This window comes from Oryctolagus cuniculus, chromosome 7 (genome assembly GCF_964237555.1).
Source record: "Oryctolagus cuniculus chromosome 7, mOryCun1.1, whole genome shotgun sequence".
NCBI lineage: Eukaryota > Metazoa > Chordata > Mammalia > Lagomorpha > Leporidae > Oryctolagus > Oryctolagus cuniculus.
In genome coordinates, this window is record NC_091438.1 from 73764711 (window position 1) to 73792500 (window position 27790).

Here is a 27790-nt window from a genome sequence, read left to right on the forward strand (position 1 = left end):
TTTACTCTTGAAGAAGATAAATATCATCTAACCTAAGCACATAATTTCTATTTTTTCCATTTCCTAAGCACCTAGGTAAGTCTTTTTATGCTCTTTCCAATACTTTGTAAAAGAATCTAGTTTTGGACAGGATTGAAAATAATGTTCATAAGTATTCTATTGTATGCAGGCTTATTTTTGAATATAAAAACCAAATGCAATAAACAGTACCTGTCATTTGACCTCCATAGTTCTAGAGAAAGGCTATTTCAGATTGGGTGACTCTACCTCAGTGGTTGCTAGGTAATGAGCTTTTGGAATACATGCATTTCCTATCTCCAAATCAATAATGGTACAACATTAATTTAGAACATGATCTCCATGGTCACCAACAATTACCATGAGAATTTTCTTTTCACGAAACAGCATTTGCACGAAACTTGTCCCTGCCAATGTATTCTTGAGTACTTGCTATATTTGACATTGGCAGCTGTACGTACCATGGCTTGCTCTTTGCTGTTGGATCTATTGATTGAAATGCCATTCATTTTGTGCAGATAAAAGAAATATGGCTTAGCTGGCTTCTGTTTATTAAGACGTGGCCAAGTAGAAATTTCATTTGATTTTAAGAAGCTGTGATATCATTCTCTTCCCATCTTTCCTTCTCACAAAAAGTATTTGAAATCAGGGAAGAATTATAAACCATTCACCTGCTGTTTGGTTTTTAAAAAATATGGCTTTAGTTTCTAGAGTCTTCAACTGACAGCTTTTATTTCTGCCATAGAAATACATTCAGTATGAGAGCAAGACAACTGTCTCATATATGTACTTTAAAAGAAGAAAACGCCAGCCCTGAATGAAGACAAAAGCACTGGATTAAAGTGAGTGAAAAAAAAGGAATAAGTGGGTTCCATAGGGCATTTCATTTATTTTCATTTTATTTGAAGACAAGAAGAGAAGGAGAGGGAGAGGGAGAGGGAGAGGGAGAGGGAGAGGGAGAGGGAGAGGGAGAGGGAGAGGGAGAGGGAGAGGGAGAGGGAGAGGGAGAGGGAGAGGGAGAGGGAGAGGGAGAGGGAGAGGGATTCTCCATCTGCTGATTCACTCTCTAAATACCTGGGTTGGGCCAGGCAGAAGCCAAAAGCCTGGAACTCAGTATGGGTCTCACGTGGGTGGCAGGGACCCAAGTACTTGAGCCATCAATGAATGCCTCCCAGGGTGTGCACTAGCAGAAAGTTGGATCAGAATACATAAGCCAGGACTTTAAAGTGGAGTGTGGTGTACCAAGCCGCAACTTAACTACTGCATGAAAATGCCTGTCCCTCCGTAGAGCATTTCATGTCCACTGGTAACAGAGCACTTGTTTGAAATTTTCCCTGCTCAAACAGTTTGATTTCACAAAAGAAAGAAGAGGAAAGAACATCATGATCAGTAAGTTAGTGTAGATACAGCAAAATGGATAAATATCTGAATTAGTTTTCCAGATCTGTCATACCAAATTACCACAAACTAGGTGGTTTATATGAACAGAAATCTATTGTCTCAAGGGTCTGGAGGCTATATATCTGAAATAAGGTGTGGGGAGGGTCATGTTGTCTCAGAAGGCTCTGAAGAGTTGTCCTGCCTTGACTCTCCTAGTTTCAGTGGTTGTCAGCAATCCTTGGCATTCACTGATTTATAGAAACTTATCTCCAATCTCTGCCTCAGTCTTCACATGGCTATCTTGCTTCCTTCTGTGTGTTCCAGTGCCAAAAATTGCCTCTTATTGGGAGGCCAGACATTGGGTTAATGTCTGCTCTAATGGAGTATGATCTGTTGTTGAATTGATGATTCTGTAAAGACTCTGTTTCCAAGTGAGATCACATCCTGAGGTTCTAAATGTCAACATAAACTTTCAAGGGGACCTTATTTAACTGAATACTGTTGAGTATTTTGGAAAATTTGACCATGTGCTGTATGACGGAAAGTACCATTGCTGACTACTCTATAATTTCAGCTTCTAGCACAAAGTCTTATACCATACATATATTTAATAAATGCTTGCCGAGTAGGACGAATAAATAAATAAGAGACTACATAATAACTCTTAGTGATGTATGAAAAACTGATAAATCATAAAGGTAAAAAACACAATTGTATCTTTACATTGCATTATTTTATGCATTTTGTTTTTGAGCTTCTTTTTTGGGATAATCAAGTCAGAATTCAAGGTTCCCATTTAACCTCAGTCAGGAAGCAGGGTCATGCCCCTCAACTACTCTTTGGACTTCTGCATCTACCCTATAAGTTCTGGCATAGAATAATTGTGTAAAAGAATCATTTGAGATTTTTCATTTTAGTTTAATCAATCTGTACTTCTCTTCCCTGGAGAACATGAAAATAAAATGGAGTTTCTTATAGAATAGCATTCCAATTCAGGGAAAGACAGAACAGTAAGCTGTCTTTACTTTATGTCAGCTTCTCTTGGTTCTTTATACACTATTTTTCCAGTATTCTAGAAAAATGTGTCAGAAGAATTCTTTCAGAATTTCCTTGCCTTGGCAAAGGTATGACAGATTATAAGGTTAGCTCTGCCATTTAAGGGAGAGAAAGAAATCTCCTTGTCTTTATTAAAGGGAAGCAGTGACCACAATTAGTATCTTGGATACGAAGACTCCACTATACTCTCATTTTACCAAAAGTGCTGAAACCTGCTATTGTAATATGGACAAATAATTACAAAAGAAAATATTGGGAATCAGTGTGGGTTTTATCATTTTCTCTGGTGAGAAACCCTGGAAATGAATCATGGCTTTAAAGACAGCCACAAGACAGCAACAAAGAAGATTTACAACCATCCTACCCCCCTTAAACCTTTCCTTGTTCCTATTGTTTTCTTATTCCTAGAGCAGTTAAGTGGCATGCTCACTCTGACATTAACTAATAGCCTCTGTCAAGAAGCAAATATCTGAAATTACAACCGCTTATTTATAAACTGCAAATTCATGCATCAATTGATAACAATATACTGCTGTTTGAGATACTGCAGTTGGACTCACTCTCCAAAAATATCTCCCCGTGAACTTTATTATTGAAGTCTCAAATTCTACTACTAAATCATCAGGTATTCAAAAGAGTTTCTTCTAACTACTGAAAGTGCAAATGTCCCCAGCCATTCATTTATAATACTTTATTATGATCCAGAGAGGGAGGTATTTTTTTCAAATTTAAATACATTATAGACTCAAATATTATGATTGATTTTTAATCTTCTTTTCTGGAGGATGCTAGAGAAAAACACAGAAGCCTGCTCAGATTTGACCAACAGTCCCAGGGGCATTCACTAGTTACTCACTTTCCTGTTCTCCTCCACGATACATTCTTTCTTCACTCAAATTTCCTACAGTCCTTCTCCTTTCTTTCATTCTGAGGTGATGAGCTTGCATCTCATTTCATTGAGACATTAAATGGCCTCACCCTATCCACCCACCTATCTGTATCTGTGCTCACATCCTTTACCTTTCTCCTGGCTGCTCTCCATGGTCCTGTGAAGGCCAGTGCTTTCCGGGGCTGCTTCCCATGCCTTCTCACCTTCCCAAGAGTATTGCTCCAGCAATTTTCTTTCAACCTTCATGTGCATCATCAATTTCTCTATTACTTCTTCCCTATTAGCATACAAATATGTCATGATTTCTTCCAGTTTTAAAAAAAGTTCCCTTAACCCATGATGCCTTCCACTACTCCGTTTTACGGATCCTCTTTATAGGAGTCATTCTTACAGGATGACTTTACTTGCTGTTTCTACCTCTTTTCTCTCCACCACTCTTGAGCTCCTCCATTCAATTGTGTCTTTACTATGATGTGGTAAAAACCCTTGTCAAGATCATCAAAGATCTCTATATTGCTAAATCCAACAGTCAGTTTTCAGCCCATACCAGCTGCATTTTCATGTTCTCCTTCTGGAAACTCTTTATTCACTTCATTTCCTAGTCTTTATTCTCTTTTGATTCTTTCTTTTCTTTTTTTTAAAAAAGGTTTATTTATTTTATTTGAAAGTCAGATTTACAGAGAAAGGAGAGGCAGAGAGAGAGAGAGGTCTTCCATCTGCTGTTTCACTTCCCAGGTGGCTGCAACGGCTGGAGCTGCCCCGATTTGAACCCAGGAGGCAGGAGCTTTTTTTGGGTCTCCCACGTAAGTGCAGGGGCCCAGGATTTGTGCCATCTTCCAGTGCCTTCCCACGCCATAGCAGAGAGCTGGATCATAAGTGGAGCAGCCGGGACTTGAACTGGCGCTCATATGGGATGCTGGCACTGCAGGCAGTGACTTTACCTGCTACACCACAGTGCTGGCCCCAATTCTTCCTTTTCTTATCTCATTGTCCCCTCTTCAATTTCTTCTGCTGATTTCTCCTCCTTTATCAAACCTCTAAATATTGATGCACTCCAGGAGACAGTCTTTTGATGATTCCCACTGTTTTCAGCTTTGAAGTTGAAAGTTGCATATTAAATTGCTGGCTTGATATTATTACTTGAGCATCTGTGTCCAAAAACACAATCTTTACTTTCTTCCTCAAGCCTGCTCTGTCCCTAGGCTTATTCACCTAAAGAACTCCATCCTTTCAGTTGCTCAGGTTAGAGACCTTGATGTTGTATTTCAGTCTTCCTTTTCTGTCATACCACACTTCTCCATCATCTGTAACCTTTATATACTTTCAGTCTGACTCCTTCTCCACCTTACTCCTATCAGCAGGTTGGATTATTTTATTTGTTCCTTAATTGATCTCTCTTCCTCCTCCTTCATTTCCTTCCTCAGCTGCAGCAGCTAGAGCAATCCTTTCAAAACTAAGCTTAGGGGCTGGCACCACGGCTCAATAGGGTAATCCTCCGCTTGCGGTGCCAGCACACTGGGTTCTAGTCCCACTCGGGGTGCCAGAGCCCCTCTTCCAGTCCAGCTCTCTGCTGTGGCCCGGGAGTGCAGTGGAGGATGGCCCAGGTCCTTGGGCCCTGCACCAGCATGGGAGACCAGGAGAAGCACCTGGCTCCTGGCTTCGGATCAGTGCAGTACGCCGGCCGCAGTGTGCTGGCCGCAGCGGCCATTGGAGGGTGAACAAATGGTAAAGGAAGACCTTTCTCTCTGTCTCTCTGTCTCTGTCTCTCTCTCACTGTCCACTCTGCCTGTCCAAAAAAAAAAAAAAAAAAAAACTAAGCTTAGATTACATTATCTCTGTGTTCCCAAATCCACCAGTGGATCCTCATCTCGCTCAGAATAAAAACAAATTCCCCAAATATTTGCCTATCGGGTGTTCCCTACCACATCTCTGATCATTTTTTACTCCTTGTTTTACTAATATTTTTCACTTTTTCTTTCCATTTAAAACAATTCAGTTGCTCTTCTTTTAATATGACACAAGGCCGTTGGGTTTGCTATTCCTTCTGGCTGAACGCCCTCCCCCATCCAGCCACGTGGCTCTGTCTCTTGCTTCCTTCAGGTATATAATCACTTATTACCTCAGCACTGAGGTATTTTCTGGCCACCCCATGTTAAATGGCAGCTTTTACTAGAATTCCTAGCATTTATCTCTGCTAAAAACTCATACTTACTCATTTGTCCATTCTCTATCTCTTCCTCTCAAAAACTGATGTCTAAGCACTCCACAAAAAGACTCTTGACAGTTGTGTTTATTACTGTATCCCAAGAGCTGTGAATAGTGATGGCACATACTAAACACTCAATATGGTGCTTTTTATTAATAAATGCCTACTTTTTTTTAACAACTTCACTCTCCTATATCCCTTCTTCTCATTTTTCTCTTATTATTAGATAAACCAGCTCAAGGACTTGCCATCTGCAAATGATACTTAGAATTCCTCCTACAGAGTTCCTTAACAATTAAACTACAAAGTAATAGAAAGCTGTGGAAATCTTTAATATAGTTATTTTAGATTAAAATTGTAATTTTTAGCAATCATGAAAAGTATGATTTATTTTAGGAGAAACATTTGTAAACCAATAGCAGTAAAGGAGGTGCAGAGAAAAAGAAAGCAAGAAGAGGAGGGTAGCAGGAGGATTAATTAACTGTAACTGTCCTACCTAGTTAACTTTATAGACTGTCTACAAGGATTATAATTTTACTATGCAGGTGAAAAGACTGTGAACTGCATAGTTAACATGAAAATCCAGGTTGTTTTTATCAAAATCATACTTTTAAAATTAATCAATTAATTAGAAAGGCAGGCTGGCAAAGAGATAGAGAAACACACAGAGAAAGAGATCATTGTTTACTCCCCAAATGCCTGCAGCAACTGAGGCAGGGCCAGGCACCCCAACCAGGTCTTGTGAGTGACACGGACCTAAATAGTTAGATCATCACCTGCAGTCTCCGAAGGTGTATGTTAGCAGGAAGCTGGACTGAAAACAGGCAGGACGTATTTCCAGGCACTCTGATGTAAGATGTGTGTGTTCCAAGCAGTGGCTCAACCTGCTGCACCACAGTACCTGACCTTACAGTAATGCGTCCTTGTTTCTTCATTTTTGCTTACATATTTATTTTTGAAAGTCTTTTTAAAATTTTCTGATACTATTTTCTACCAAAGTAAACACAGTACTGTTCTCTGCATTTTCCTATCTGTATATATAGAAGGAACAGTGTGGGAGGTAGAGTAATGCCCCCATGAAGACTGCAATGTCCTGAACTCTGTAATCTGTGAATATGCTAGATTACATGGCAAAGAAAAAGTAATGTTGCTAATTAGCAGACTCCACTATAGGAAACAGAGCCCAGATTGCCCAGGTGTGCTTGATATAATTACTAAGGTCGTTAAATGCGGAAAATGGAGGAACACAATAGAAACACAAATAGGTAGAAATATCACACCGCTTTGAAGAATGAAAATGACCAGGAGCTAAGAGAGGTGGCTGGCCTTTGAAAGCTGGAAAAAACACAGAAGTATATCTTAGAGCCTCCGGAATGAATCCAGTCCTGCCTCCACTTGATGGTAGACCAATGAGACTTGTGTAGGACTCTTCACCAGTAGAAACTTGTGTCATGTTAAGCACTGAATTTGTCTCAATTTGTTATATGAGCAATAGAAAACTAACACAAACAACAACCCAGCAGTAGCATGGACTCCAGTGTCCGGCAGATCTCAGTCTTAATTACAGATCTTTAAGCTTTAGACCCTCATTACTAAAATAAAAATTAAAAACAGCACTTCTTCCATAGGAATATTGATTGTCAGGACTGGGTAAAACAGCTATGTAGAGAACTTAGGTTCTGGGCCTAGGACATAGTACGTTTTCAATAACCATTAACTTCAGCTATTACCTGACAACTTTTCTGTGAATATTTAACATAAATGTATTGTGGAAGATAAAGGCATAGTAAAGAAAGGTGCACATAGTTGTATATTGAAATGAAGATAGAATCTAGAGCCCGAGGGAATGAATTACAGTTCAAGCTATCATGGCAATGTGATCTTGGGTGAATCATTTAACTTTTATGACCTGCAAGCTAAGATAACCACAGTTACCCAGTCTGTATCAAATTAGATATACAACATGAAAGCACTTTGGAAACCAAATCCATGATGCTGGAATTATTGCAGATCTCATAAATCCTTCTCATCATCTTCCTTCGGTGTTCATTTTTCTAAATGTGGAATAATGAAGGAAGGCTCCCCAGTTATAGCCAGATTATAATTAGTTGAGTTTGGGCTTTGATAAAATTTAAGTAGGTAACAGGTAGCTGAGAGATAAAACGATATTACCCAAACAAGATTATTTTTAATAAAATGTGGGTCATAACAACGTCCTAGAGGGGAATCCAAGAAATTTTTCTAGACTCATCATAAAGAAATTAGCATTTCTTTCTCTATACTAACTACTTGAAAAATATTTATCGCAAGATCAGCTCTCATTCATTACAATTCTTTTGAGCAGTGTTTGCATTCTGAAGACTAGATTACATCTGGTTATGAGTGGAGCAGGAATCAGAAACTCTGTAACAAGCCAGCCTGGTACCTCATTCTCTCTTTCCTTCTCCCTAGATTAGATGAAACATAAAACATTTTTGGTTAAATATAATATACCTTGGTTGGGTTTTCATTTTAATTCCATTTTTATTCTAGATATCTGTGTGTGTGTGTGTGTGCGTGTGTGTGTGTTTCCTCTCTCTCTCCTAAATTAGCATTACCTTCCTTTTCATCCCACCTATTTTCCTAAGTTCAACTCCTCTTTTTTTGGTCTTGGAGAACACCAATAGATCATGGTACTAGTTAACACGATGGGAATCCATAATGCAGGTGGAGAGGGTTAAGGCATCACAAGTATTCCACAACATGTATAATACAGATCTTAAGCTCCAAAGCTGTGTACAAAGGGATCCCTGCTTTCAAAAATTTGGAGAATGTTACATTAAAGGTCAACAGGTTTTCTTACTCAAGCCTTCTCAAGGCCTTAATATGCTGGTACACAGGAGGTATAATGCACAGTGTTTCAAGTTTACTTGAGCATGAGGACTTTTTTAAAAAAATGACCAATAACTGGGCAGTTGTCACTCACTGAATAAAGATTGAGCAAAAATCTTTGCACAGTCCTGAGGATTCAAATATATAGCTTTTATTTATAGTTATTGCTGGTGGCAGATGAAAACATAATCTCCTCTATAAGATGTCTCTCTGATAAGTGAAGGGTACAGTAAGTGGAAGTTCCCCACATTTTGAATACTGCCATGCATGGGTTTTAATTTTTAAATATTTATTTATTTATTCATTCATTCATTTGAAAATCTCAGCTATAGAATGTGAGGGATGACAGAGAAAGATCTTCCATCTTCTGGCTCACTCCCCAGATGGCCACAACAGCCAAGGCTGGGCCAGGCCAAAGCCAGGAGCTAGGAGCTTCTTAGGGTCTCCCACATGAATGGGAGGGGTCCAAGCATTTGGGCCATCTTCTGCTGCTTTTCCCAGGTCACTAGCAAGAAGCTGCATGGGAAGTGGAGCAGTCAGGACACAAACTGGTGTACATATATCACAGGTGGTAGCTTTGCCAGCTACACCATGAGGCCTGGCCTTCAAATTAATTTTCACCAAAATAAATCTTTCATTCCATTTTCCTATTAACTTTGTGAAGTCCCTATGTAGATGAGTATGGCATCTGCTTGCAAATAAAAAATAATTATTCTTGGTTGAGCAGCTTATTAATGTCAATCACACAAAAGATTTTTAAATGTTGCTTGAGTCTTCCACAAATCAACTGAATTGGAATCTCTGAAGGTGGAGTCTTGGAAGTTGCTGTTCTATAAAGGTTCCATTAGTGAGTGCAATGTGTAATTGGTGTTGAAAACCATTCTTGGCTGGGGCCCTGGCTCACTAGGCTAATACTCCGCCTGTGGCACCAGCACCCCGAGTTCTGGTCCTGGTTGGGGTGCTGGATTCTGTCCCGGTTGCTCCTCTTCCAGTCCAGCTCTCTGCTGTGGCCCGGGAGTGCAATGGAGGATGGCCCAGGTCCTTGGGCCCTGCACCCACATGGGAGACCAGGAGAAGCACCTGGCTCCTGGCTTCGGATCCGTGTAGCACGTCGGTCACAGCGCACTGGCTGTGGCGGCCATTTGGGAGGTGAACCAATGGAAGGAAGACCTTTTTCTCTGTCTCTCTCTCTCACTGTCTAACTCTGCCTGTCAAAAAAAATTAAGAATCTTAAAAGTTAGGCAAACCATTGAATTATGACTGTGTTAGTACATCTGGTATTACTGTAACAAAACATCTAAGAATGAGTGATTTACAAGGAAAGAGATGTATTTGGCTCATTATCTTTGTTACTTGAGAGTCCAAAAACCACAGTGCTAGCATCTGGCAATGTCTGTGTTACAGTATTGTGGGTGCTACCACACAGTAGGAGTGTGAGAAAAAGGGATTATAGTGGGCTTGGGGGAGACTACACCAATGGGAAGAAGAATGAGAGCAAGCTAAGGGAGAGCTGAACCTGATTTATAACCACGCATTCTCAGTAACGAATCTAGTCCTTCAAGACCTAATTCAATGTCATGAGAAATAACCCAGTCTCTCAACAAAAACATTAATCCATTCAAGAAGGCAGATTCCACACGATCCCAAATGCCTCTTCAAGGCCCTATCCTCAATACTATTACATTAGGGAATTAAGCCTCAACAGGAGTCTTAGTGGGAGAGAAACCACATTCAAGCTATAGCAATGACAAGGCATCTACAAAAATACAAAAACCAAATCCCTAGTCTCCCAAATGGCCGCATTCACTCAGTAGCAAGGAAGCCTGTGCTATGGAAAGAACAGCAATTTCCAGGGAGCTTGGCTCATGGACTAGATACATTCATCAACATTACAGTAATAAATATTGCACATGGTCTCAATACTCAAAGATAAACATTGACACACTAGACTTTATTAGCAGCCGATTGTGAAACCCAATAATGACTGTTCTGCAGAGCAGCACACGGAAGAACAAATACAAATTAAAAGTTAGAGGCTTCATTTCCTCTGTTGGAAATGGGGAAGAGATTATCCTCTATTCCCTTTTCTTGTAACTTTTACCCTAAAACACAATTGTGAGTACTTTTTCGTCTTTTTGAAATGTATATACATCCTTTTGAAGACTAGATAAGTCTTTGTTCAGCTTTAGGACCCAAGAATGTCTTTCTCCAGGACCTGAGATCCATCCCTTTTAAATGTGAACACCCCTGTCTCCACATTGCCATGAGAAGGCAGGAACCTAAATTTTGTAGGCAACTTGCTCCAAATCGCAAAATAACCTCTTGTCATAAAAGCATGAGAAACTTTGTTTTTCCTCTGGATAAAGTCAACTAACTAACACAGATGGTCATCCCAATTACTAGGCAAAGTTAGCATGGATTATGTGTGAAAATGGTGTTGTCAGTCCTCTTCCTGGAGGGTAGTTGTCACATGTTGTAAGAACATACATACAGAGGGCTATATTGTTCGGGTTAAGGGAGTTAGATTTCGCCTTGTCTTCATAATTTCTTAGTGGATTTCCTGTGATGTACATCACATTGTAGTTTAACCCTTATCCAAAAAAAAATGATTTTCTTTATTTATTACCTTTGTAGAGAGATTTTCTAGGCTGGTGGAAGGTTTCAGTTTTAATTATTTTTCCCTGGGGCCGGTGCTGTGGTGTAGCAGGTTAAGCCACTGCCTGCAGTGCCGGCATCCCATATGGGCACTGGTTTGAGTCCTGGCTGCTCCACTTCCCATCCAGCTCTCTGCTATGGCCTGGGAAGGCAGTGGAAGATGGCCCAAGTCCTTGGGACCCTGCACCTGCATGGGAGACCCAGAAGAAGCTCCTGGCTCCTGGCTTCAGATCAGCACAGCTCCGGCCATTGCGGCCAATTAGGGAGTGAACCAGCAGATGGAAGGCCTCTATCTCCATATCTCCTTCTCTCTCTGTGTAACTCTGACTTTCCAATTAATAAGTAAAAGTACCAAAAATTATATTTCCCAAACACATAGGATTTTGGGTTAGTAAAGATAATTATTTTCTACTTATCCTCTTTTTCCTTTGATTGCAGGCTCATATAAGATAAAATAACTGGGAAATTCTAGTTATATTTTTCATTCCCTTCAACCTTTACAGGTAATAGTGAAAATGAGCTATATAATCTTGTGTTTTAATCCAACCACATACCTCAACTTGTTACTAGGAAGGGAAAAAAAGGACAGGGTACAGGGTGCATTTTGGCAATTTAGAAAAGTCATACTTTTCTGAGCATCACAAAGCAACTGGTCAAGGAACTTAGGAATAAGAGAAAATCATTGAGAGAACTCTTTCCTGCTCTGTGGCGTTGCAAAGATCTTCACTGACCACACTGAAAAGCAAGTCGCATGAGGGGAAGCATTTTTCCTCTTCCTCCAGGCAATTCCTTCAAGAAGTAAATCCTCACCTTTGATTCATTTCATTTCCATGGTTCAGCAATACCGAAAGAGTCGTTCAATAAGGGTAAAGTATTCCTTTCAGAAAAGAAGTTTCATTTATTTAACAAGGGTAGAGAGCTACCATGAATCTTTTAGTTCATTATAAGATTTCTGTTGAATCCCAGGTTATGTTATGCCCTCTCGAAGCAGAGCAACCACAGCCAGAAACCCACAATCCCCTCCCGAAGTGGGGGCGGCCCATCATCAGAGCACCATTTAGGAAACTTTGAAGGGTGTGGGGTGGAGCAGATGATGGTCAACCAGAAGGCAGAGTAGAAGGATACAGAGGACTGGTGCAAACATCCACCACAGATAATCAAAACAAGGCAAACTGAAGTAGCACAAGAGACATTTTCCAGACCTGAGACTTGGTGCTTACAGAAGAGTAGTGAGGAGGACTGCTTGTATGCTAATGCTACATGGTATGGGGCATTTACAAAAAGTAGCTGAGCCCCTTCACTTAGCACAGTGGCTAGCATGTGGAAAGTGCTTCCTAAATATGAATCGAGACATTAAACTAAGAAGATTGCCTCTCTCATTATGTTGTGTAAAGTACCAAATGTCTGATACATGGCAATCTGGCTTAAATTCATGACAAAGTGAACACAAAACACCTTCCCCAGTCTCTAGGGTGGCTCTTCTCTGTCCTCCAAAACCAGTGTAGATTTAAAGTTCGCACAGAGAACTTAAACCTCTATCCTTTATGTTGGCTCTATCAGTGAACCAGTAATTATCTCATTACCAGTAAGATGTGCTGTGGAAATCTGATGTAACAATTATTTAAATGAGCACACCTACCTTATCATTCAGGTGAAGGATTAGTAGCCAAATTATCCAATTTCAGCTTCAATTTGCTGTCTCCTCCCAGCAGCACTCAAATTTGGTTTTGAAAAAAATCCATTTTCTTTTATAAACTAATAGGTCCCTAGTCTCAAGCTTTAAATAAAAAGTATAATAAATTAAGTGTTTAAAATGGAGAAGATGTGTGCAAGGAGCTGCTTGATCTATATTTAAACTGAAGGCATAAAAACTACACCTTTGATGCAGATATTGATCATTAGAAACAAGTTCTTAAATTAAGAATATAGATCATGTCACCTCTTCCTGGATCTTATTCTGACTCAGAGTCTGGAGAAATCTTCCTACCATCAAATTAAAAAGATGATAGAAGCATACACAGGGAAAACTGACAGTAGCACCAACTGGCTCCTCAGTGAAATCATATCCTCCTTGATTAGTATGAAACATCCAATTGATAATGCCTGGAAATAAATGGAGGGGAGTCACGCTATTTCAGGAGATTGTCAGTAATATCCTCTCAGCATAGTAAACCTGTGCTGCTTCTGATATTTGTGCTTTACTCAGTAATAAAATCTAAGCCTGAAAATGAACTGAGCAAAGATGAGCTTTGAAAAATAGTTACTCTGATACAGAAGACTGTTGGCCACAGCCAGGGGCACTGCCCCATTGTTTCTCAGAAGAACTTCAGGGCTGAAGCGGGGTGTAGTACTGCCTGTTGGGTAATGAACTAGCAAAAGGAAAAAAAACCTCTCTCTCTCTCTCAAATATAAAGAAATAAAGAAACAAATTTTACAAAAAGAAGAACCCCAGGACCATGCCCAAGAGAAAGCTGTCACCTAACTCACAAAGGCTTCTTAACCCCTCACGTAGAACCCCAGCTGGCACGCAGGTGAGGAGAGTGAGACTGCACCAGAACATCTAAAGAGCTGGTCATTCCCTCTAGAAGCCTGCTACCCACAGGGCGTCTGGGCTGGTTGTAAGAGGCACACACAAAGACTAGTCCCGGTCGGGGCACAGGATTCTGTCCCGGCTGCTCCTCTTCCAAGCCAGCTCTCTGCTGTGGCCCGGGAGTGTAGTGGAGGATGGCCCAAGTATTTGGACCCTGCACCCCATGGGAGACCAGGAGAAGCACCTGGCTCTTGGCTTCAGATTGGCGCAGCGCACCAGCCATAGCAGCCATTTGGGGGGTGAACGAATGGAAGGAAGACCTTTCTCTCTGTCTCTCTCTCACTGTCTAACTCTGCCTGTCAAAAAAAAAAAAAAAAGAAAGAAAAAAAAAGAAAAGAAAGAAAGAAACATACACAAAGAAGCACTTATTGATTGATTAAATTTACAGGGACAACCAATCTCAGTGTAGGTTCACTAAATTAATGTATTGGACACTTATGAATTGAGGTATTCACTTGTGTTAGGATGGAAAACCTATATATTTGAGAGGTGAAGGTGTATATTCATTTTTAAAAGCAATTTCTGACTCACTAGTAGTATGCATTCACAAAGGCTCAAGCAACTTTTTTTTAACATTTTATTTATTTATTTGAGAGGTAGAATTACAGAGAGAGGGAGAGACAGATAGAAAGTTCTTCCATCCACTGATTCACTCCTCATATGGTTGCAACAGCTAGAGCTGAGCCAATCTGAAGCCAGGAACTAGGAGCTTCTTCCAGGTCTCCCACTTGGAGGCAGGGGCCCAAGGGCTTGGGCCATCTTCTACTGCTTTCCCAGGCCACAGTAGAGAGCTGAATCAGAAGAAAAGCAGCCAGGACATGAACTGGTACCCATGTGGGATGCAGGTGCCGCAGCTGGAGGCTTAACCCACTACACTACTGCACAGGCCCCTCAAGCAACAGTTTAATATTTAAAATCCAATTAGCACCCCAAAAGTATGTGCAATTTGCCTGCTCAAAATTACATTTCTCAAAAGTCTAGTCTTCACTCTTTTGAATGAGCTAAGACACTAGGGAGAATTCTTCACAGAGGTGGAGTCGGGAGACCATTGCAGTGAAAGACAAGAATAAGCATCAAAATTTCAGCTGAATAATAGTCATGGTAAATATTTCTTTGATAGTCAAATACTAATTAAATCACATTTACAGAACTACCACAGTCTACCAATTCACCCAGTTAGATAATACGTGATTGCCATGTTTCATTGTTTTAGTTCAAGGAATTACAGCACTGCTTCCTACGCATGTCTATTCCAACATATCCATTGACATTTCAGCATTTTCTACTGCCACTGATACAAGACCAAGCCCCCTACCCCAAGCCCTCATCCTTCACTGTCCTATTACCTTAGGCAACCCAACAGAGGTGATGTTATTTCAGGACATATCTGAAAATAACTTTTTTTATATAACTACCTGCACATGGAGGAAAATCACAGGAAGCAAATAACCATCCCTGCATGAATCACTGTCGCCAGCAATCTCACAAGGTAATGAAACCAATTCCACACTTTGCTGGTAGTCTGCAATTGGAAGGTGAAAACCAAAGGGTTTTGATCATCCTGAAAGTGAAGCCCAGAAGAATTCTAGAATTCAAACAAAGAGGAAAGGCTGAGATCCCTGAGTTCATTGTTCTCAGCTATTTAATTGTCCTCCTGAATCCGTGTTCATCTGGATGCACGAAGCACTACTGGGCTGCAGGAGATCAAACTGAGCTCAAATGAAGAAAATCATGACCAAGCAGAGAAATCTGTGATGAGAGCTGCAGGAAACTGCAAGTCAGAGATCTGAATTTTGAGCTCTGACAAACAAGCTCCTCCAAATTCACTAAAGATCTCTGATGATTCTGTCACTTATAAGGAGGTCTGAAGGCTATCAGCTCAACAACTGGGACCCTGAAAAACTCAACTCCTTGTCTATAGAGATGGTAATCAGGTCAGCACAACTTCAAAAACCAAGCAGAATAGACAATTCTGGTGAAACTATGAATGGGATAAGAAATCTCTTTGCCTGATGGGCCAGCCAGACTTGGATAAATCCAGAGATATACCAATAACCTACTCAATGCACACACATCTGTTTTCCCAAAGACAAACCCAATGAGAGAACTGGGAGAATGAATTTTCTTTCTTGAAGTCTGTCTTCAAGTTTAAGCATTTCAGACAAGATTCAATAAAAAATTTTAATCTAATTTTTGTGCCAGCAAAGCCCATATAAATCAGCACAAGCCCTGAAAAATTGAAGAGGCAATGTTTTTATTGAATCCATAAATCTAAGAACTTAGCACTTAAAGAACAATTTTAAGTGTTTCTTTCCTTTTTTTTAATAATTAGTGTGAGAACAGGCAGGGAAATTGAGCCCAAGAGTATAAAAGCCTTATTCAAATCCCAGAAGCAAGAAGTATTTGGAAAAAGAATATTGCCTAAATAAAATTGGCTGTAATCTCTGAACCCAAACCCAGCAATCTAATGCCTTTTGTTTCAAGAAGTTTTAACTTGGATTTTAGTCCCTACATGTGTCCTAAAGGCCCACCTATAGTCATGGCAACAAGAAAATACTTTGCTATCCACTTATTCTTCCACTGGAATACTTAGAGAAAGATTTCAAAGTTTGTCAGGGAAGTCTGCAGCAAGGTACAGAGGGGGAATTCAGATGTGGCATTTTTTTAAATGCTTCCCTCACTCATAAGTCTTGATTAATTCAATATGGACTTACATAGATAACATTGCCATCTGATTGCCATCAACAAACCAAGATGGGTACAGATAGAAATTACACTCCCTCCTGTACTGTATACCGCAGCATCACATGCCTGATTCTATTTCAGAAACAATCTCTTGCTTGCTTCCCTGAAAGACTTTCTAAGGTGTGACATGGTGGCGGGCATGAGTGTGTCTAGTAAAGATTCAAGTTCTAAAGCTTGTTTTGCCATCAGCATCTATATCTTTGCAACTCCAATGTGGCCCACAGAGAAGGAGCATCAGCATCACCTGGTAGTTTGTATTTCTAAAATGCAGAGTCTCAACCTCCACCCAGACATAGTGAATCAGACCTATTGTTTTAATAAGAGCCCCCGATATCTTTAAATTAAAGTTTAAGAGTCATTGTTCTATGTAACATTCGGTGTTCCATTTGCCCTGTTGGTAAACTGAAGGAGTTGGACTAAGTGGTGACTAAGATGCTGTTAAACAATTTACTGCAAATGCAAGCTAGAAAATCCCATTTCTTAGGTATTGAGTTTCCTGGTGCTCTTCTAAGTACATCTGCATATGGAGCCTGAGATTTAATGAGACTGAAGTAGTTTACTTCTGTGAGGAAGCAAATCAGCATTCCAAATGTTAACTTTCATCTTCTCCAAAAACAGAGCACATCTAAAAATACAAGAGAAAGAAAGAGAGGTACTAACATATATTGAACAGTAATAAACTCTTGAGATGCATCATCCAGTTTAATTCTACTCACAAGGCTGTGAGATAGCTTATCTAAAATACACTACAAATAAGAAAAAAATAAAAATTTCATGGATCTTGTTCTGGGTCACCAAGCCAAGCGTCACAACCAGACATAAGCTTAGGTATCTTTCATTCCAAATTCCCTGAAAAGCAGAGCTGTACACTAATATGGTGAAAAATTCAATACAATTAACTACTTTTACTTACTGCTTTTCATTTCCTGTGTAAACTACATTATACTGAAGTAATCTAAATCTGAAATAAGAAAAGTAGCACCAAAATTATTTGTTGACTTTGCCTCTCCTTCCTCCAAGTCTTCCTTTCAAATGATGCATCAGTAAATATAGACTGTACTTATTTCTAATATACAACTGGATCACCTCCCTTCTGATTGTTTTATTTAATCCATTTACATTTTTTGTGATTACTGGCTCATTTAGACTTGTTTATGTTACTTCATTTTGTATTTTCTCTATAACGTATTTGTCCTTTGCTTTGTTTTACCCTCTCCTATCTTACCATTTGATTGATAACATTTGTGCTTTTTCTCTTTTTTTCTTCTCTCCATCTTTGTTAGTTTAGAAATTATAGTTATGTTTCTATTCCTTTAGTGTCAACATTAAAATTTTAATAATTCTAGTTAAATTCATCTTTTTAAACAAAGTTCAAAGTTTTCACTATGTCTCTTACTCCTAAAATGTTTTGAATATTTTATCCTCCAAATATTGCCCTTCCCCCTTTGTAAGATATTGTTATTTCCATGAATTTAAAAATAGTAAATATTAACATTAGTTTGAGAGTCAACAGTTAATTAGCTTGCATTTATATTTTAATGTTCCAAACTTTTCACAGGTTCATTGTTTTCTCATGAACTATATGGAGGTGATAATTCACTTAATCCTAGTACCTGAAAATGGCATTTTACCTTTAGTTGTTAAGTGATAGTTTAGCTAGCTATAAGTTACATGTTGAGAGTGATTTTCCCTCTCCTACAACTTATGGCATTTATTATTGATTCTGAGAAGGTCATTGTCAACTTCATCTGTGTGTAAAAAATATGTCCCTTCCCTAAGTTAGCATGAACATTTTTTTCTGTGTAGTCTTTATGGTTTTATTATTCTGAATTTTATCTTTATTTTTCTGTTTTAGCTTGCATTGTGCATTAAGTGGTAATAAAATTTTGTCTCCAATTTAGGAAAACACTAACATATTATGTCTTGCAATATTAACTTCTCTGCTATTCCTCTTTTTCCTATTACTGGAATTCCTCTTATATGTAGGCTGGAGTTTCTCAGTCTTTTTCTTTTTCTTTCTATATTTTCCATTTCTTTTTCTATCTCTCCTGAAAGATAGGTCAATCTCTAGTTCTTTCTTCTAGTTTGTTAATTCTTGGTTGTATTCAAAGGTAAAATGCCATTTTCAGGTACTAGGATTAAGTGAATTATCACCTCCATATAGTTCATGAGAAAACAATGAACCTGTGAAAAGTTTGGAACATTAAAATATAAATGCAAGCTAATTAACTGTTGACTCTCAAACTAATGTTAATATTTACTATTTTTAAATTCATGGAAATAACAATATCTTACAAAGGGGGAAGGGCAATATTTGGAGGATAAAATATTCAAAACATTTTAGGAGTAAGAGACATAGTGAGTTTATTTCAGTAGTTATATTTTTTATTTCCCAAACTTTCATGTTTTCTAAGTCATTTCTTGTACTTGACTCACAACATCTATTTTTTTCATAATACTTCACTGTTGCTTTATGAATTTATTTTTTCTTAATGTCTTCGATGATTTGGTCCTTATATATTTTTTAAAGATTTATTTGTTTAAATGAAAGTCAGAGTTACACAGAAAGAGGAGAGGCAGAGAGAGAGAGAGGTCTTCCATCTGCTGGTTCACTCCCCAATTACCCGCAATGGTTGGGGCTGGGCCTATCCAAAGCCAGGAGCCAGGAGCTTCTTCTGGGTCTCCCATGTGGGTGCAGGGGCCCAAGGATTTGGGCCATCTTCTATTGCTTTCCCAGGCCACAGCAGAGAGCTGGATTGGAAGTGGAGCAGCCAGGACTCAAAAACTGGCACTCTTATAGGATGCCAGCACTGCAGGCAGTGGCTTTACCCACTACACCACAGCGCCGGCCCCCCTGAGTTTTTAATTCAACAAATGGAGTGATACCACAAGTATAATCCTGTGAAAATCATTTGTTTTTACTTGTTGTCAAAATTTATTTTTTCAGAAATCTTGCCAAAAAAAAGCCATAGAGTCTTAAGAGCATTAACAGCAATAATGCCTCCCACTCAGCATCTGTTTATGAGTTCAAGGCAAATTGGAACAACCTTGAGTCAAATGTGAGGCCAGCCAGGTACATTTTCTCCTCTGATCAGTCTTCTCTGCTACTTTCATTTGTCTTCCATGTCTGTGTCTACCACAGCCTGAGCTCAGATGTCCCAAGTTCTGTTCTTCCCTTTGCCTTTTCCCCTTTGGGAAAAAGTACTATGAATAATCTGAACTTTTGTATTCAATTTTTTTGTATTGCATTTTCCTTTTGGGAGGGAGACATCATTTATTGTATTTAAGACCATATGCCAAGTTCTTCAGCATAAAAAAGTAATCACTGATCTCAGGTATATATTGTGTATCTTAAAGAGTGATATCAGACAGTTTGTTAATTTATTTGAAGAGTGAATATTGTATAGCTAATTGGAAAGTAAATATTCTGTTTTCTGTTGGGGAACTTAGTAAGCAAGTGAAGTTGCGATTTGCTAATTTTGAACCAAACGCCCTTAACTTCACGTGAAACTAATTTATTGGACAGGCAATCAAAACACAACTAAGCAGAGAGAGGACCAGAGGCACAGACTGATCTCTCTACACCAGATCAGAAGTTAGCAGATTATGCCTACAGGCCAAATCTGGCCCAAAGCCTGATTTTGTATCTAATTGAACCATTTACCTACAGTTTAAGCAGAGTTGAGAATTTTCTATAAATATGGCCATGACCTGCAAAGATAAAAATAATTACCATTTTGGCCTTTTACAAAAGTTTGTTGTCTGCTGCTCCAGATGGTCTCTCTGCTTTTTTGAGAAAGAAAATCTGCAACTAGTGTGGCAAACAAAGGAAATCTGAGAGTATTGTGTATAAGAAGAACCTGTACTTTTTTGCGCAAGAAAAGGTAGGATCTTCCCTGTCCCAATTGTGTTATCCCAATCTTTCTTCCATATTCAGGCAAACATGCTTCTGCCAAATTCTTTTTTTCCCTCCAACTCACTCTTTCTTTTCCTTTATGACAAAATCTTAGTGCCTAAGTACATATATTATATCATGCTTTCACCTTATTCAACATGTGTCTATATGGCATTGTAACATCTTTAATCAGAAACATCCCATTGCTTGATATGTAACCAGCTGGTCTCCCTCTATTCATTGCCGATACTGTAGTTCTCTAATATTCATGGCTTCTGGAATCCATTCATGTATTCATTATTTCAAGCTAAAGAACACATTTGTGCAGTACCTACTCTGTGCATCATTCATACTGCTGAGCCCAAGGAGACAAAGGACGTGGTCCAGAGAGAGAAGCACACAGGTGAAGAAGCATAGGCAATAAGCAGTTACCACTGAGTTTCATTTGGTATCAAAAGAAAAGAGGGGATCAATTCAACCTTGGAAGAAATGAGGAAATTTGTAAGGTAGCTTCTTTTGCTAATAAAAATATCATGGCTGTGCATGTCCTCAAAGTCCTGAGAAAACTAACCTTTTTATGAATTTGGTGTAGTAAAATCCCTAAGAGCATAAGGAAAATTATTCTAAGATAAGAATGTAGCACCAATAAGCTTTTCGCAAATGCTTTAAAGTAGTTATAAAAGACAAGTGAGGCAACATGAAATTAATTAAATATAAATAGCACATGATTGATCTCCTGCCCTCAGGAATTCATTAACTCTGGCTGATTGGATTTGAATAAATCAGAATACAGAGAGTTACCTTCGGTGGGGGTTGTGCTAGAATACAGGCCTTCAGAGCAGGCTAACAAACAAAGCTTCAGAGAGAAAAACCCCAGAGCCAAACAGTGGCTAAAATAGAGGCAAATAGTTTGATAGGAAATTTGTGTCAGTTTCTGATGATAGCAAAGAGAAAATGGAAGACGTGAAGAAAGGAGGTGGGAGACCGAGAGAACTCTTCTCCCAAGTGATTTGGGAAGTCAGCTACAAGATCAGTTTTGAAATCTCAGTCCCCTCCATCAAAAAGGAGACACAAGCAGCCAAACTATCTGGATTTGAAAACTGATCAAGAAAACAGAAGTGACCCTTCTCAAGCCATTTTATCCATGCCATCAGGAGCCGAAGCTGTCTCTCTGGGGAGAAGTTGACTTTCTTCCTCAGGCGGCTTTAGTGGAGCACCAATGATAAAATCTAGTAACCGCAGATACTCAAAGAAAAGGAATAAAGCTGAAATTTGAACAACTGGCTGCTTTGAAAGAACTAAATCCCCGACCATGGAAAGTTTTCAACTTGGACTACAACTGTTTGGAACGTGGTATTTTATTTGCTTGGTTTTTATTGTTTTTCGTTTTTGTCACGTATCTGGAGGGAAGTCTGACTACTTTGATAACATTTGACATTCATGTGGCTTTATCTAATGGTTTCACTATATGAGCCTATGAAAACCTGTAGCCCAGAATCTGGTACAGGTAAGGTATTCATCCTATGTTTGTGCAAAGAATGTGGGAAATAGCAGATGGATGGGAAGAAGTAACGGAGGAATAAGGAAAGGAGGGGAGGACCCATTTTATCTTTTTCAACAAAGTGGCATCAGTGTAGGCTTCGTCAAATAGATCTGCTTGGCGTTTGACTTTGTGGAAAATTATTTAGCATCTCTCTAAGTCTTAATGTCTCATTTGTAAAATGGAGATAATAGTGCCTACCTCACTGAATTATTTTGAGGAATAAATGAATTGCATGTAAAGCATGTCTCATACTTTCTAGCAGAGTCAACACTCAGTCTGCCTCACTTCTTGACATCCTAATAGTTAATATCTTATCCATCCCAACGTGTGCTCTGTCAACAATGTGAACTGAATTCTACCAATCAGCATCAGAGCCATGAGGGCACCTGTCAGGAAGTCAGTGTAGAGGTGTGTACATCTGATGATTTTGTTTTTCAGTTTCAGTTCCATAACAACATGTTTGATGGTATCCAAATCATATTGTTTAATTGTAGCCACTCAAGAAATTTAGGATTTCAAGGTGACATAGAGACAGGGAAAACTGGGATTTCTTTCATGATCACTGACATCTTTTTAGTCTTTTTTGGTAACCAAAGAAAGAAGTCAGTCACCCCACATGTCGCTCCCCGTCTTCGTGGAGGAACGACACTGGACCCTGCGCTGTTCTTTTGTCTGCTCGGCCCTTCCCCGGTTTGCTGCTGGTTCTTCCCGGGTTGGCTACCGTCCCTTCCACCTCCGTGGAAGGGCGATTCCCCCTGGCCACTTTCCCCACTTCCGCGGGGGAGCGGCACACCGCCGGCCGGCTCTCTCGGGGGCTGCTCAGGTGTTCCTCTTAGATGTTCCTGGTGCATGTTGTCTCTCTCCTCCTTTATAGTCCTCTTCCGCCAATCCCAACTCTGCTACCCACACGCCGAGTACGCTGCTCTCCTCCAATCAGGAGCAGGTCCTAAAGTTTATTGGTTGAACTGGAGGCAGCTGTGTAGAAGCTGTTACTCCCTTCTCAGCGCCATATTGTGGGAGAGCAGATGCATAGAATAAGTCTTAATTCGAATAGCTTAGTCTAGTCTAAGTTGCTCCCCACACCCACAGAGATATCTGTGTATGGGGATTTCAGTTGTATCAGCTTCAAAGTATGTTTATAGTAAGGAAACACTGCTTTTTTTTTTTTTTTTCTAAAACACAGATGTATATCAAATCAGGTGCTTTACAGCAGACTCATAGAATGGCAAATGCCCTAAACAGCACTCTGGCCTCAGAATCAGCCCTTAAGGCATGCAAAGCTGGCTAAAAAGCCCATGAGAGTTTCTCAGGCATGGAAAGCCAAGGCACTGTGGCAAAAAACGACCTAAATGAAAGATCTCTGTGAGATCCCAGCGGAAAGAACGGGCCATCAAAGAAGGAGGTACCTTTCTTTGAAGGGAGGAGAGAACTTCCACTTTGACCATGGCCTTGTCTAAATATGATCAGAATCAGTGAACTCAGGGGGCTTCCATAGCCTTGGCAGCTCATGACAAGAGTCTTGGGTGATTACTGGCATCATAAATAAGAGTATCAATTGTTAAATCAACAACGGGAGTCACTGTGGACTTGCTCTGCATGTAGGATCTCTGTCCTTAATGTGTTGTACTATGTGAATTAATGGTAAAACTAGTCTTCAAACAGTGCTTTGTACTTTGTGGGTCTGTGTGGGTGCAATCTGTTGAAATCCTTACTTAGTATATACTAAGTTGATCTTCTGTATACAAAGATAATTAAAAATGAATCTTAATGAAGAATGGGATGGGAGAGGGAGTAGGAGATGGGATGGTTTGTGGGTGGGAGGGTGGTTATGGGGGAAAAACTGCTGTAATCCAAAAGTTGTACTTTCAAAATTTATATTAATTAAAAGTTTTCTAAAAAAAAAATCAGGTGATTTAAATAGAACCAGACTTGTAAAGGTTACTAAAATAGTGATAAGCTTTTACAACTGTTAGACAAAGAGAGGATATCCTTTATATTAAAGGAAGACTAACAGAGCCAGCATGTATTAAAATAAAGACTACTAGCCTAATGCAAAATCAAATGCCCTGGGAAGATGTGTGATCTTACTAGAGCTGCAAAATCATGCAAGTTCTGTGCTTAGAGGTAAATTATTTTATTTAACAAGTAAAACTTGGGTTTTTATTTATTTATTTATTTATTTTGACAGGCAGAGTGGACAGTGAGAGAGAGAGAGAAAAGGGTCTTCCTTTTGCCTTTGGTTCACCCTCCAATGGCCACTGAGGCTGGTGCATCGCACTGATCCGAAGCCAGGAGCCAGGTGCTTCTCCTGGTCTCCCATGGGGTGCAGGGCCCAAGCACTTGGGCCATCCTCCACTGCACTCCCAGGCCATAGCAGAGAGCTGGCCTGAAAGAGGAGCAATCGGGACAGAATCTGGTGCCCCGACTGGGACTAGAACCCAGGGTGCAGGCAGAGGATTAGCCTATTGAGCCACAGCACCAGCCTTATTTAACAAGTAAAACTTGTATGGATTTATAGTCTACAACATAATGCTAATGTATGCATACATTGTGCAGTGGCTAACACAAGTTATTTAACACACTCCTTACCTCACCTATTTGTCATTTTCTTGTGGTGAGAACATTTAAAATCTACTTTTTCAGCAATTTGCACATTATATCTATGTATTTCATATGTAAATATTAAATATGCTTACATATTTAGTGCATATTCACTATACTCATCATGATATGGATATAAATCTCCCAAATTCATAGATGTATATGACTGAAATGTGATGTCCTTTGACCAGCATCTCCCCACTCCCTCAACCCCTTGCCTCTGGGAACCACCATTTTACTCTCTGCTTCTGCAAGATCCATTTGTGCACACTCCACGTAAGAGTGAGAATTCAGCATTCATCCATCTGTACCTGGTTTGTTTCACTGAACACAATGTGCTCTAGGTTCATTCATGTTGTTACAAGAGACATGATGTTCTTTTGTAAGGTGGAATTGTGTTCCCTAGTGTATTTGCCACATTTTCTTTATTCATTGACAAGTGATTTCTTAACCCAAGACTGTGAAGGATATTTTCTTGGTTCCTGGAACACCTTTAATTCTCCCTTTGCCTTAAAAATAAGATACGAACAAACATTAGGCCAACACAGGGTCAGTATCATCAACATTACTGTCTTCTACCCCCACATTTTGTCCCACTGGAAAGTCTTCAGGGCTGAAAACGTTTATGAGCTGTCACTTCCTATGATAACAGTTCCTTCCTTCTGGACTATCTCGTGAAAGACCTGCCTGAGGCTGTTTTACAGTAAGCTTTTAAAAATAATTAGAAAGAATACACTTTGCAATGATTAAATTATAGTATAGTGAAAACTCAAGCCATTAACATAAGCACTATCCTTCTCAAGTATTTTGTGGTGTACATAACCATATCTGCTGCATCATGGACTGCACAGTAGGTTGTTTACACCAGCATCACAACAAATATGAGTCATGTGTCGCACTACAATGTTGCAGTGGCAAGGTTATAGGAATTTTTCAACTTCGTTGTAATATTATAGGAACATCTTCATATATATGTGGGTCACTGAGTGAAAGACTTGTATAACACATGACTCGTGTGTGTGTGTGTGTGTGTGTGCATCCGGGTAGAAAGGACTGTGAGTTCTTTGCAGATTCACCCATGAAGCATGACTATTCACATCTTACTTAGCTTGAGGGGCTAAAGGGAAAAGTACATTCATACAGCTCCTGAAATGATAGAAAATTTGTATGCCTCTGAGCATTTCCTTTTTGTATTCTTTCCTACATAAGTGTTACCTAAGAAAATGCCCTCTGCTCCTCGACACATTGCTCAAATCCCCACCTCTAGACTACTTCTGTTCAGTTTCTCCTGCTCTTTGAGATAATATGCATGTCCCCAAAGAGCATAATCTCCCTCAAACCTATGCCCTCCTGCTCTGTCCCTATTGCTGTCATTCTTTCTGCTCATTTCAAAGATCTAAGCCCTCTTTATTTCAGTCCAGGTCTACACATTTCTCTCCCAAAGTATCTCTCCAATTCCTCTAGTTCATTATAATCTTATTTTTTGATATTTTTTACTTTCTATTTTATATTAGGGTTATTTATGTGCCTATGTGATTGCCTTTCTTAGATGATAAAATCTTCAATAATACAAATTTTATTGATTCTTAAATGCCTCCAATCATGGCATGACGTGCAGTAGATATCCAATACATATTTGTTGACCAAATAAGCATAGAGATTGGATTGTATGCTCATTGTAGATAGGAGCTGTGGCATTAGATATGTAGCAGAGATTTTTATATGCTCATAAAACCCAATTTCCCCTCGTCCTGGGCACATATCTACAGTATATATCATGACTTACTTGCAGTTAGGTTGGGCCACATGACTGAGTTTAGGTAGTGGAATACAAATTCAAGTGATATCTGTCACTCCTAGGACTGGTTCCTAAGTCTCTGTGCTCTCTTTCCACTTCATTCAGAAAATCCAGTCGAGGACATCCCTCCCTCCACAAGTGAGACAGCCGCCAGGCAGAACAAGCAGAGGCCCACATAGCAGCAAGCTCCTCTCACCCCTTCTCTGATCCACATGGGACTGGAACATGAGTGACAATTAAACCTGTGATAAACTGTCAAGATCTTCTAGTTATTTATTATGACACTTAGCTTACCCTGCCTAATACATTTAGGTATTTTAAAACTAATTTTATTATTTTTAGTAGGGAGCAGTATTATAATATTTCTTTGAATTTAAAACACCATCAAATGTAAGACACAGCTTTATTTCAGAGTCAAGAAAGTAAACAGAAAGAATGAATGCTGCCAATCAAATGGTAAGAAATTCATCCTAGGGGGGCTGGTGCCCTGGTACACCGGGTTAATGCTCCGCCTGCAGCGCCGGCATCTCATATGGGCACTGGTTCTAGTCCTGGTTGCTCCTCTTCCAGTCCAGCTCTCTGCTATGGCCTGGGATAGCAGTAGAAGATGGCCCAAATGCTTGGGCCCCTGCACCTGAAGTAGGCAGGCATACAGGTTAAAATTGATTAGATTTGTGAACTGGAAGACCACGCCTTCACCACGCCCCTGTGTGGCCTCATTCCCCTACCTGGCTACACCTGGGTGCCCACCAGCCAATCAGGTTAATTAACCACTCCCCTTTGGAAGTGGGTTAAAAGCCAGGACACAGTGTGGTTTGGGCAGCTCTTCTTCCCTGGCCTCTTGTCAGGAGGGGCTTGCTGTAGCCCCGCGCCCCCAGGGCACATGTGCTGGGGGGGGGGGGCGCTTGTGCTCTAGGCTTCCTGGCCCAGATACAGGTCTCGATGCTCTTCCATGAGGCTGGTTCCTGGTGCTTGGTATGAACCCCTGTTCACCTCTCTCCCTTAAATAAAGCTCTCACTCTCTTATGCATCTTTCTCACTAAATGAAAGCTTAAAAAGTGCCATGCTGCCTTGTTTATCTGTGCCGGTATTTAGAATTCTTCTCTAAATATTAGGCAAGAACCCTCTTGGGCTTATTAATGTTGGAGATTTAGTAATAAGCCCATGGTGAAATCGTATGGCACCTCAAATTCTGGTAGAACATGTGGCACCCCAGATAGCATTTCTAGGGAACTTTAAGGGACCACATTTTAGTGTAAAATTTTAGGGGGTCTTTTCTGATTTCACACCCACATGGGAGACTGGAAGAAGCTCCTGGTTCCTGGCTTCAGATCCGCACAGCTCCAGCTGTAGCGAGCATTTGAGGAGTGAACCAACAGATGGAAGATCATTCTCTCTGCCTCTCTCACTGTTTGTAACTCTACCTGTCAAATAAATAAATAAAATCTTTAAAAAAATCATCCTAATATCAGAGAAATTAAAGTGTGCAAAAAAGTGACTCTTTAATCAATGAAATATCCTAACAGTTCACATGCAAAATAAT

At 39.7% G+C, this 27790-nt stretch overlaps 1 long non-coding RNA gene across 2 annotated transcripts; it reads left to right on the forward strand.

The window, feature by feature from the left end:
* The first annotated feature begins 365 nt into the window (after positions 1-365).
* Positions 366-26506, forward strand: LOC103350117 (uncharacterized). Of its 2 annotated transcripts, XR_007923968.2 has the most exons (3): positions 366-471; positions 764-860; positions 26353-26506. It is a non-coding gene; the product is annotated as an uncharacterized lncRNA (long non-coding RNA). The 2 variants fall into 2 exon arrangements; XR_007923967.2 differs by having other exon boundaries at positions 401-860.
* Positions 26507-27790: the final 1284 nt, after the last annotated feature.